The following is a 10,384-nucleotide window of genomic DNA, read 5'->3' as shown; positions in this document are numbered from 1 at the left end:
AGTCTCCTAGTGTTTGGCCAAAATCATCCAGCCAGCTTTCATGCCTAAGGGGGGACTAGAACTCACTGTCTCCTGGTGATTGGCCAAAATCATCCAGCCAGCTTTCATGCCTAAGGCGGGACTAGAACTCACAGTCTCCTAGTGTTTGGCCAAAATCATCCAGCCAGCTTTCATGCCTAAGGGGGGACTAGAACTCACTGTCTCCTGGTGATTGGACCAAAGTCACTCAGCTGACTTTCATTCCTAAGTAGGACTAGAACTCATAGTCTCCCAATTTGTAGCCTGATGCCTTAACCAGTAGACGGTGGACTTTGTGAGCCTATCAGTGTATTTCTCTCAGACAATATGAAATCTTTATTCAACTTTCTGATATCATCTGCAGCCCTGGGGTTTCCTAGTGGTCTCTCTTCCCAACAACCCAGCAGATCTAATTTTCCCTAGCTTTTTCAAGAGAAGTCGTTTAGAAAATCCCCCCCCCTTTTTTTTTAATTTGAAAAAGACACACAGGGGGAGCCACTCACCTTAATAAATACTTTGCTGCCTCTTCAGCTATGAAATATCCCAACAGAAGAAATTTACGAAGTTTATTCAAGACTGTACCTTTGAATCGTACAAAAACATATTTTTCCCGTCCAATTGTCTTTGGCTAAGAAAGTCCGCCCCCCCCCCACTTCCCAGAGCGCCTCGCCTTCCCTTCTGTAGATATATGGTTTTGTTTGAGTGCAAACAATAAATTTAACTGCTGGTTGGGTTGTGCCAAGCAGAACAAAAGACCAATGTGGATTTGCCCTTTTCGCTGATTAAATTAATCCCTCCTGTGATGAGAAGGTCTGAAATCTTTGTATCGTTTACTGAGGAGTTCGCGGTTGCATTTTGCCCGTATCTGGTGGAATGCAGAAAAAAAGAAAAAGTGATGAGTCACATTCTCCTTCCTTCATAACAGGTTGACATATTTCTCCGAGCGAAGTCTTAATTAATCTGAAAACCTAAAGCAACAAAGTCTACCAATAATTATCAAACTAATGTGGTTTTTTTTTTTGAAGGAAAAAAACGTTCGCTCATGGGACTTTGGGCGTCGATCTCATCCCTGAACAAACACATAAGGTTGTGGAAACAAATGTACGCTTGTACCTCATTAGCAAAGACCTCCATCTATATAAATTAAGGGGGGAAAAAACACGCCAAAACAGAAGTGAGCGCTTCCTCTCCGGCGGTGATTCATCGCATACATTGAGTAGCAAACTTCACTCCTTCGCATGAGGGGGAAAAAAAAAACCCTGCTAAATTCACAACAAGGATCACGTCCACTTTGGATGGCTTTCTATGCCCTGTTCTTGGGGATGAGAAACCCAAAACAACTTTGCAAAGATTTCAAGGAGTGCTTCGCAATGCAACAACATCCACACCCTGCTTCTCCAAGCAAAGGGGCTGTTTGTATTGGTCCGAAGTTTCGTCCAGCTCTTTCCGAGGCCTAAATATCTATGGAGATTCTCAGTCATCCACGTCATAGTTATTCATGTTGAGCCTGTTTCCAGCATAAATTTGAAGTTATTTTTCTTCATTCTAGGCAAGTGATGGCTAACCTTTTTGCTATCATGTGCCAAAAGCGGGGGGAGCGCGGGGGGGGGGTGTCACACACATGTGCCCACATCCATAATTTTATGCGCCCCACCATGCTCCCTCTGCTTCTGGCAAGCGATGGCCCGGTGGGCCCGGTAGGCCCATTTTTCGCTCTCCCCAGGCTCCAGAGCCTTTCTAGGAGCCTGGGGAGGGCAAAAACGGCCTTTTCCAGCCCCCTCAGAGGCCCTCCGGAGGTTGGAAACAGTGTGTTTCTTGACTTCTGGTGGGCCCAGAAGGCCTGAAAATCAATTAGCCGGTGCATGCATGTGTGCCGGAGCTGAGCTCACATGCCCACCAATATGGCTCCACGTGCCACCTGTGGCACCCATGCCATAGGTTCACCATCATGGTTCTAGGCCATTTTTCTGGAGTCCTATATCCGTGATAGCAAAACCTATGTCACGCGTGCCACAGGTGGCACACACTCTGCGGGCATGCCAGCCGTCACCCCAGCCGAGCTCCACCGCGTATGCACACATGCCTCCCGCTAGCCAGCTGGTCTTTGGGTCTCTACCACAAATGCACGGGGTTGGGGCGCATGCCAGTGGTGGGTTCCTCCCGGTTCGGCCCGGTTCTCCCAAACCGATAGCAGTGACGATATGACTTTATGATATAATGTCTTCTGCCTTATTTTATTTATTTTATTTTATTGAATTTATATACCGCCCTACTCCCGAAGGACTCAGGGCGATGAACAGCCATAGAATAAAACATATAAATACAAAATTTAAAATGAAATAAAACGAATTAAATAATTTGGCTGAACAAATTTAAAACCCCAATAATTTAAAACCAAATTTAAAATTTCCATTTAAAAAGGGGAAAGACTTAGGTCAGGCCAGCTTGATGGAATAAAAAAGTCTTAAGCGCGCGACGGAAGGTACGCAGATCCGGGATCCTCCGTATCTCCGGGGGGAGCTCGTTCCAGATAGTAGGTGCCCCCACAGAGAAGGCCCTCCCCCTGGGGGCCGCCAGTCGACACTGTTTGGCCGACGGCACCCGGAGGAGCCCCTTGAGTTAGGGGTTGGATTAGAAGACCTCGAAGGTTCCTTCCAGGCCCTCTGATTCTATTCTAATGTTGCAAACCCCTGCCTTGTCAGTACTGTAAATTCTAATACTAACCTTGCAGAATATATTTTTTAAAAAACATGCTAAGCATGGTGCAGATTGAGTCAACAAGAGTGAAGAGATCTGAATTAATACTCCTTTGAGAATAAAGCCAATATCCTCTTTGAGCCAAGCTCGGCTCCTGGTGTCTTCACGGATACATTCCATTCCATTTTCTTGGAAGTGAGGCTTTCTTCTCCCTTCATCTGGGATTAAGTTATTTTGACTTGCCAATCCAGCCAAAAAATCCTCAGATGTCCTGGTAGCTGATACAAACACCGCTCAGGTTTGACCCTGCTCGGGTTTTTGAAGATCAGCCAAGAATGGCTAGGTGCTTTCATCTGCTGTGACATATCAAATCAAGCTGAGTCAAATCATATCATATCAATCTTTCTCGTGGCTCCAGACCGGCGGAGCTGATGCATATTTTCGAGAAAGGAAGGGATTATTTCCAGCTTCTAGATGTAGAGGGTATAGGGAGGCAAAATACAAATTTTCAAATAATTCAAACATCTGTATTTTTTTTTTCTTATCGCTTTTGCTTTATAGGTGCTTAATCTGTTTGTTTTCCCAAGGAACTGCCAGGGGATTTGCTCCGAAATGCTTAATATTTTTAAAAATCCCGCCATCACCTCTCACCAATTGTGTTATGTTGTTGTTCAAATGCTAAGTTGTGTCCGACTCTTTGTGAGCCCATGGACCAGAGCCACGGGTGGCCTTCAAAAATTTTAGCAAGGGATTCTCTGCCTGGTTGCTGCGTGGGCGTGGCCATGGTGGGTGTGGCCTAGTCAGCCTCCTGCACCATGGAGGGGGGCGTTTTTTACCCTCCCTGGGCTCCGGAGGCTTTTTTCGAGCCTCCCGGAGGGTGAAAACGGTCTCTCTAGGCTCATAGAGGCCCTCTGGAGGACGAAAACGGGCCCATTTCCGGCCTTCCTGAACTTCCAGTAGGCCTGTTTTTTGCCCTCCCCGAGCCTCCGCATCCACCTTGCACTTATCTGCATCCAAAATGGGCTGCGTGGGGACTCTTGGGAGGGGTGGGGCATGGTGGGAGGAGCCAGCCAGGAGTGGATTTGTGGGTTCTCTGAACTGCACAGAATCTTAGCTAGAGGTTCTCCTGAACTCCTGCGAACCTCCAGCAGCACACCCCTGACCAGAGCACACCAGCTTTTCCCCTCCCCACTCCTGCAGTGTCTCTCAGAGTTTCCCCAAATAAGTAAGCTTCTACATTTAGGCAAGAAAAACAAAATGCACAGGTACAGTATATGTGGTACCTCGCTCAATAGTAGTAACTGTGAGAGGGATCTTGGAGTCCTAGTGGACAACCATTTAAATAGGAGCCAGCCGTGTGCAGCAGCTGCCAAAAAAGCCAACACAGTTCTGGGCTGCATAAACAGAGGGATAAAATCAAGATTACAAGAAGTGTTAATACCACTTTATGATGCCTTGTTAAGGCCACACTTGGAATTCTGCATCCAGTTTTGGTCACCATGATGTAAAAAAGTTGTTGAGACTCTAGAAAGAGTGCAGAGAAGAGCAACAAAGATGATTAGGGGACTGGTGGCTATAACATATGAAGAACGGTTGCAAGAACTGGGCATGGCTAGTCTAATGCAAAGAAGGACTAGGGATGACATGATAGCAGTGTTCCAATATCTCAGGGGCTGCCCCAAAGAAGAGGGAGTCAAGCTATTCTCCAAAGCACCTTCTGCAGGCAGGACAAGAAGCAACGGATGGAAACTAATCAAGGAGAGAAGCAACCTAGAACTAAGGAGAAATTTCTTGACAGTGAGAACGATTAATCAGAGGAACAACTTGCATCCAGAAGCTGTGAATGCTCCAACACTGGAAGTTTTTAAGAAGAGATTGGATAACCATTTGCCTGAAATGGTATAGGGTTTCCTGTCTAAGCAGAGGGTTGGACTAGAAGACCTCTAAGGTCCCTTCCAACTCTGTTATTCTATTCTATTCTATTCTATTCTATTCTATTCTATTCTATTCTATTCTACTCTACTCTACTCTACTCTACTCTACTCTACTCTACTCTACTCTACTCCATTCCATTCCATTCCATTCCATTCCATTCCATTCATATTCATTGTGTTGATGACATTGTCTAATGATCTTATCCTCCTCTGTCCCCTTCACCTTTGGCCTTCCATCTTTCCCAACATCAGGGTCTTCTCCAAGGAGTCCTCTTTTCTCCTTTGCTGGCCAAAGCCTTTGAGCTTCAACTTCAAAACAAGAAAGGTGCAAAAATGCTCTGAATGTTTATTACATACTGTCCTCAGTTAATGGACACAAAAGGAAGTCTTTGGTTCTGTGTTCTCCTTATACTGGTAAGACATCTTTCTTCAATGTATCCTCTACTTAGTATTACTCCATTTAGGATTAGGAGAGAAGTAGAAGCAGATGCCGAGAGAACCAAACAAGAGAGTGACACCCTCTGAATGGATACATGTCTCAAACTCATCGACTTCAATCTAGGAAGAGTTTTATGGCAAGAACAAATATCCTTGAAGACACATAGGAGCAAAACTGAGTTAGAAGATGGAGGAGAGAATTAACGGAACAAGGAATTTATGGAACAAGGAATTAATGGAATTAAGGAATTTACAGAACAAGGAATTTATGGAACAAGGAATTTACGGAACAAGGAATTAATGGAACACGGAATTTACAGAACAAGGAATTTATGGAAGAAAGAATTCACGGAACAAAGAATTTACAGAACAAGGAACAAGGACCAGGGATGAGACAATAGCAGTTTTCCAATACTTGAACAGTTCCCACAAGGAAGAGAGGGCCAACGTATTTACCAGAGCACCTACAGGCAGGACAAGAAACAATGGATGGAAACTAGCCAAGGAGAGAAGCAACCTACTGTAGAAGTAAGGAGAAAATTCCTTAACAGTGAGAACAATGAACCAATGGAACAAATTGCCTTCTGGAATCGTGGGTGCCCCATCATTGGAGGCTTTTAAGAAGAGACTGGACAGCCATCTATCGGAAATAGTGTATATCCCCTGAAAGAGCAAAGGGTTGGACTAGATCACCTCCAAGGTCCCTTCCAACTCTGTTTTGCTAATAATCCCAGAAGAGAACATGGCTGAGGAATCTGACTTCCCCCGTGTTACTTGGAGAACATTGAGTAGGCGGGAGTGCCTAAGTGTAAGACACGCTATTTTATTTACAATAAGTGTATCTTAGCAAAGTGTATCTTAAATAAGTGTAAGATATCCAATATACTCAAGAGAGGGTTGTTAGTGGATAACAATATGCTGTGTGAATGTTGTGGCCCATCAGCGGCCTGCGAAGCTGGCAGCAGAGTCGAACAGTGAGGAGGTTGGGGAGGAACGTGGGCCAGTCCTGGAGTCTGGGGAAGGCTCTGCGTTAGAGGCAGAGAAAGGGCCATCTGGGAGGTACGTGCTGCCTCCGGAGCCTCCAGAGTCAGACCTCAGCGAGGCAGAGGAACAGGGGGAGACTGTTCCCAGTGCGTGCACGTGCAGAGCTGCCAGAAGGCAAGAACAGTTAAAACAAAAGGGATGACTCGGGAGTAAGGCTTGGAGATGATTGGCCCCTCCCATAAGTCTTAAAAGAGGAGCAAAGGTACGTGGGCTTTTGCAGGAAGCAACGTTGTTAATTCTGTTCAGTTTAAAGCCTGAAGCTCCGTTTGATTCTGGACTCCGTGTTGCTTTGCCAAGTAGGTCTTTGGCAGCGTGTCAAGGGAGATAAAGGTGGGTGATTATCAGCCTTATCCCGAAGGACTCTTGACAACTATTTGGGACTCACCTGTGAATGAACAGAATTCACAGCTGTTGCAATAAAAGAGGTTTTTGGGACTACTCGTCTGTTTTACTGACTCAGGAGGCCTAGATCACAACAGTGAATGTGGAGAGATGCAGAATCCGACCCATTCGTTGGTCTGTCGATTACTGCCAGTAGAATGCAGTGGTTTCTAGCCAATGATAAAGCCAGAAAGGTGGCCTCGTTCCAGCAATTTAAACTTCGATCGGGACTCAAAATAAATAAATAAATAAATAAATAAATCTTTCTTCAATTATATATGCTGTTTTCTTGATTGCAGTAAACAACATAAGGCCTGTCTGTCTGAGACGTTGTGGAATTGGCCTTCTTGGGGTGGAGCAGTTTCAATATTTCAAATTAAAATTGCATTGGACAGAGAGAAGGCTCGTGGGATCGAAAACCGATGCTATCTTTCCTCGGCAGGCGTCTTTCCACTATCCTCCGCTCGCAAGGAGAAGGTTCGGTCTCTGTAGTCAGAACTGCTCGGTAATTGTGTTTTTTTTTTCCCCGTATCAATATTTTCCTTTGGCCAGGCAGAACAAAAACTGTGTGCGTCACTCGAGACCTAGCATGATTTATTTATTTTATTTTATTTGTTTAGTTTGTCAAACAGGTATGAGATAACAGGTAAAAGTATAAACATAATTGGAATACATGAAAAGAGTAAAAGTAAAAAAGGAATATTAGGACAGGGACGGAAGGCACGCTGGTGCACTTATGCATGCCCCTTACAGACCTCTTAGGAATGGGGTGAGGTCAACAGGAGACAGTTTAAGGTTAAAGTTTTGGGGGGTTTGGGGAAGAAACCACAGAGTCAGGTAGTGCATTCCAGGCATTGACCACTCTGTTGCTGAAGTCGTATTTTCTGCAATTGAGTTTGGAGCTGTTTACCTTGAGTTTGTATCTATTGTTTGCCCGTGTATTGTTGCGGTCGAAACTGAAGTAGTCATTGACAGGTAGGACGTTGTAGCTGATAATTTTGGGTACTACGCTTAGGTCAAACTGTAGGCAGCGTATTTCAAGGTTGTCCAAGCCCAAAATTTCAAGCCTGGTGGCATAAGGGATTCTGTTGCAAGCAGAGGAGTGGAGTACACTTCTCGTGAAATATCTCTGAATTTGTTCGATTGTATTAATGTCCGATATACAGTGTGGATTCCAGGCAGACGAGCTGTATTCGAGGACTGGTCTGGCAAAGGTTTTGTATGCCCTAGTTTGCAGTACAGCGTTACCAGAGAAGAAGCTTTGCAAAATTAGATTTGACAATTCTTAATGCCTTTTTGGCATTAATGATTATTTATTTATTTATTTATTTATTTATTTATTTATTTATTGGTTTGATTTATATATGCCACCCTTCTCCGGAGACTCAAGGCGGCTTACAATGCGTTAAGCAATAGCCTTCATACTTTTGTATATACCTGCTTAGTAGGGCTTTTGGCCCCCTCCCTAAGCGGTGTTCTTTTTTATACAAAGTCAGCTTATTGCCCCCACAAACCGGGTCCTCATTTTACCTACCTCGGAAGGATGGAAGGCTGAGTCAACCTTGAGCCTGGTGAGATTTGAACTCGCAGTAATTGCAGGCAGCTGGTGCTACTTAACAGCACTTCAGTCTGCTGCGCCACCAAGGCTCTTAATTAATTAATTAATGATGCTGGCCTTCTACAAAATTGCCCATAAGTAGACAGAAAGAAGCTTTTCAAATAGGGCCACTGTCAACCTTGAAGCAAACCTGGCTGAAGCCATCTTGTGCTACCTCATAGCTGCCACAAAGCCTGAGAGAGAGAAGGGAGGGGGGAAGTCGATAGCCCAGCTAACCGTCAAAATAAAACAGTTTTCCTGTGGGAACCAAGGTCATTGTGACTGGGGGCTGGGGAAGGAGGGGAGGAGCCTGCCACCTGTATTCATTGGACAATATGACTGGTGACACCTGGGAGTGGGGGAGTTACTGTATACTCTTTTAATTAGGTGAAAAGAGCTGGAACATTTAGAGTTGGTTTTCACCAGCTACGCCGATATGATGTATCCAAGAAACATGTTCTTTGAGGAATCTACCTGCCTCGGAGTTCTGCTTTCAATGGGTGCGTGGCTCAAAATGCTGACAGTCACAGCAGAAACACACCATGGGAAGAGAAGAGAATAACAGAGTTGGAAGGGACCTTGGTGGTCCTTCTAGTTCAGGGGTCCCCAACTCCTGGGCCACGGCCCACTACCAGGGCTTGAGCCTTTCGGAACTGGGCCACAGAACTGGCGGACGAGGTCATGCATGCCTCCCCATTCACGCAAGCAGCAGGCAACCGTTTGTGCATATGGTCCACTTGCAAGAGCGGCGGGTGTGCATGCCCATTGCTCATGCAAATGGAGGTGCATGTGTGCATGTGTGCATATGTTGTGGCCTGTCAGCCACTGGCCCCTCCAGCAGCTGAATCAGAGGAGGAGGAAGAGGAGGGGGTGTGGGAGTGAGGGTCAGCATCAGGGCAACCTGGGAACTCCGAGGGGGAATGGAGCTGGCAGAGAGAGAGAGGCAGAGGCGGAGCCTGGGCCGTCTGTCAGCCCTCAGATGGAGAATCGACAGCCCCCAGGTCTGGAGGCGGCTGATGAGGAAGAGGAGGAACGGCTGGGTCCAGTGCCTGATGCACAGAAGGCAAGAGGAGAGGAGAGCAGTGGAAATCTATGGGCCGGTCCTCGGGAAGGAAGAGCCACCGCTGCTAGTGAAGCCCCTCCCTAGCTCTTGGGATAAAAGGCAGGGGGCGGAGATGAATAGGTGTGGCAGACAACTATTCATCTTCCGGCCGGCCAAACTTGTTAGCCTGTGAGGTAATTTTTTTGCCAGGGCTGCTGGCGCTCCTAATAAAGGAATCTTTTGAGTTCACATCAGAGGGTTTGTCGTGTTTGGGGAGCTGGGTCAGAAGCATTTGCCTGCCGCATGGGGCAGTGGTGGGTTGCCCCCGGTTCAGACCGGTTTGCAAGAACTGGCAGTAAAACCGGCAGGAAACTCTGTCCACTGACCTGACCTGGCCTGGCCTGTGCGTGCAGGCACGATACGAACTGGTAGTAAAGGTAAGTGTCAGCACTTCAAGCTACAGTTACTCTAGTGCTGAGATAAGAAGGAGAAGCGGAGGCGTCTGGAAAGGGACGTTTGACTTTTCACCTACTTATTTTCCCTGGAGATAATATTCCCTAGGAGATGGGATGGGAGGGGGGAAATTCCTTTGAGCTGGAGCAGTAGATTAGGGGTAGAGTGACTTGGAAGATGGCCAATGAGTGCAGGGGAGTGGGGAACGGAAAGGGAGGGTTTTAGGTCTGGAAGTCAGTGTTGGCTGCGATGAGTCGGAGTTAGAATGTCATGAAAATGGGAGTTTTCTTCAAAGACTTTGTTTGAAATGCAATTTATTTGAGACGACCTCGAAACCTGACAGTAAGTAGAACCCACCCCTGGCATGGGAGGAACCATCCCCTCTCCCTCCCACTGGTCTACAAAGCCCAAAAAGGTTGGGGAACCCTGTTCTAGTCAAGCAGGAAGTAAAGGTATAAAGGAAAAAGAGGTCCCTGCCAATTTTACTCCACTAATCGTTGCCAACTACAGAAGAGCGACAAAGATGATTTGGGGAGGCAGGGGCTGAAATCTAAAACATATGAAACTTTGGGCTCAGTTGTGGTCGTAAGTCGAGGACTCCCTGTATCGTAACAGAGGGCGTCGTGATAGGACGTTCTCCATTACAGATCATTATGCTGTAGAGCAGGCAATTTCATTTGCTGCAGGGCGTGGAGGAGTATTTTAGCCATCCTGTTAGCGAATCCATCATCGCCATCCCTCCTGCTTTGCTTTGAAAGCCTCTGGGAAGGAAGAACTCAC

Source organism: Pantherophis guttatus, chromosome 8 (genome assembly GCF_059756535.1).
Source record: "Pantherophis guttatus breed Tessera chromosome 8, ASM5975653v1, whole genome shotgun sequence".
NCBI lineage: Eukaryota > Metazoa > Chordata > Lepidosauria > Squamata > Colubridae > Pantherophis > Pantherophis guttatus.
The sequence above is the reverse complement of the archived record's forward strand: the minus strand, read 5'-3'. Positions refer to the sequence as shown.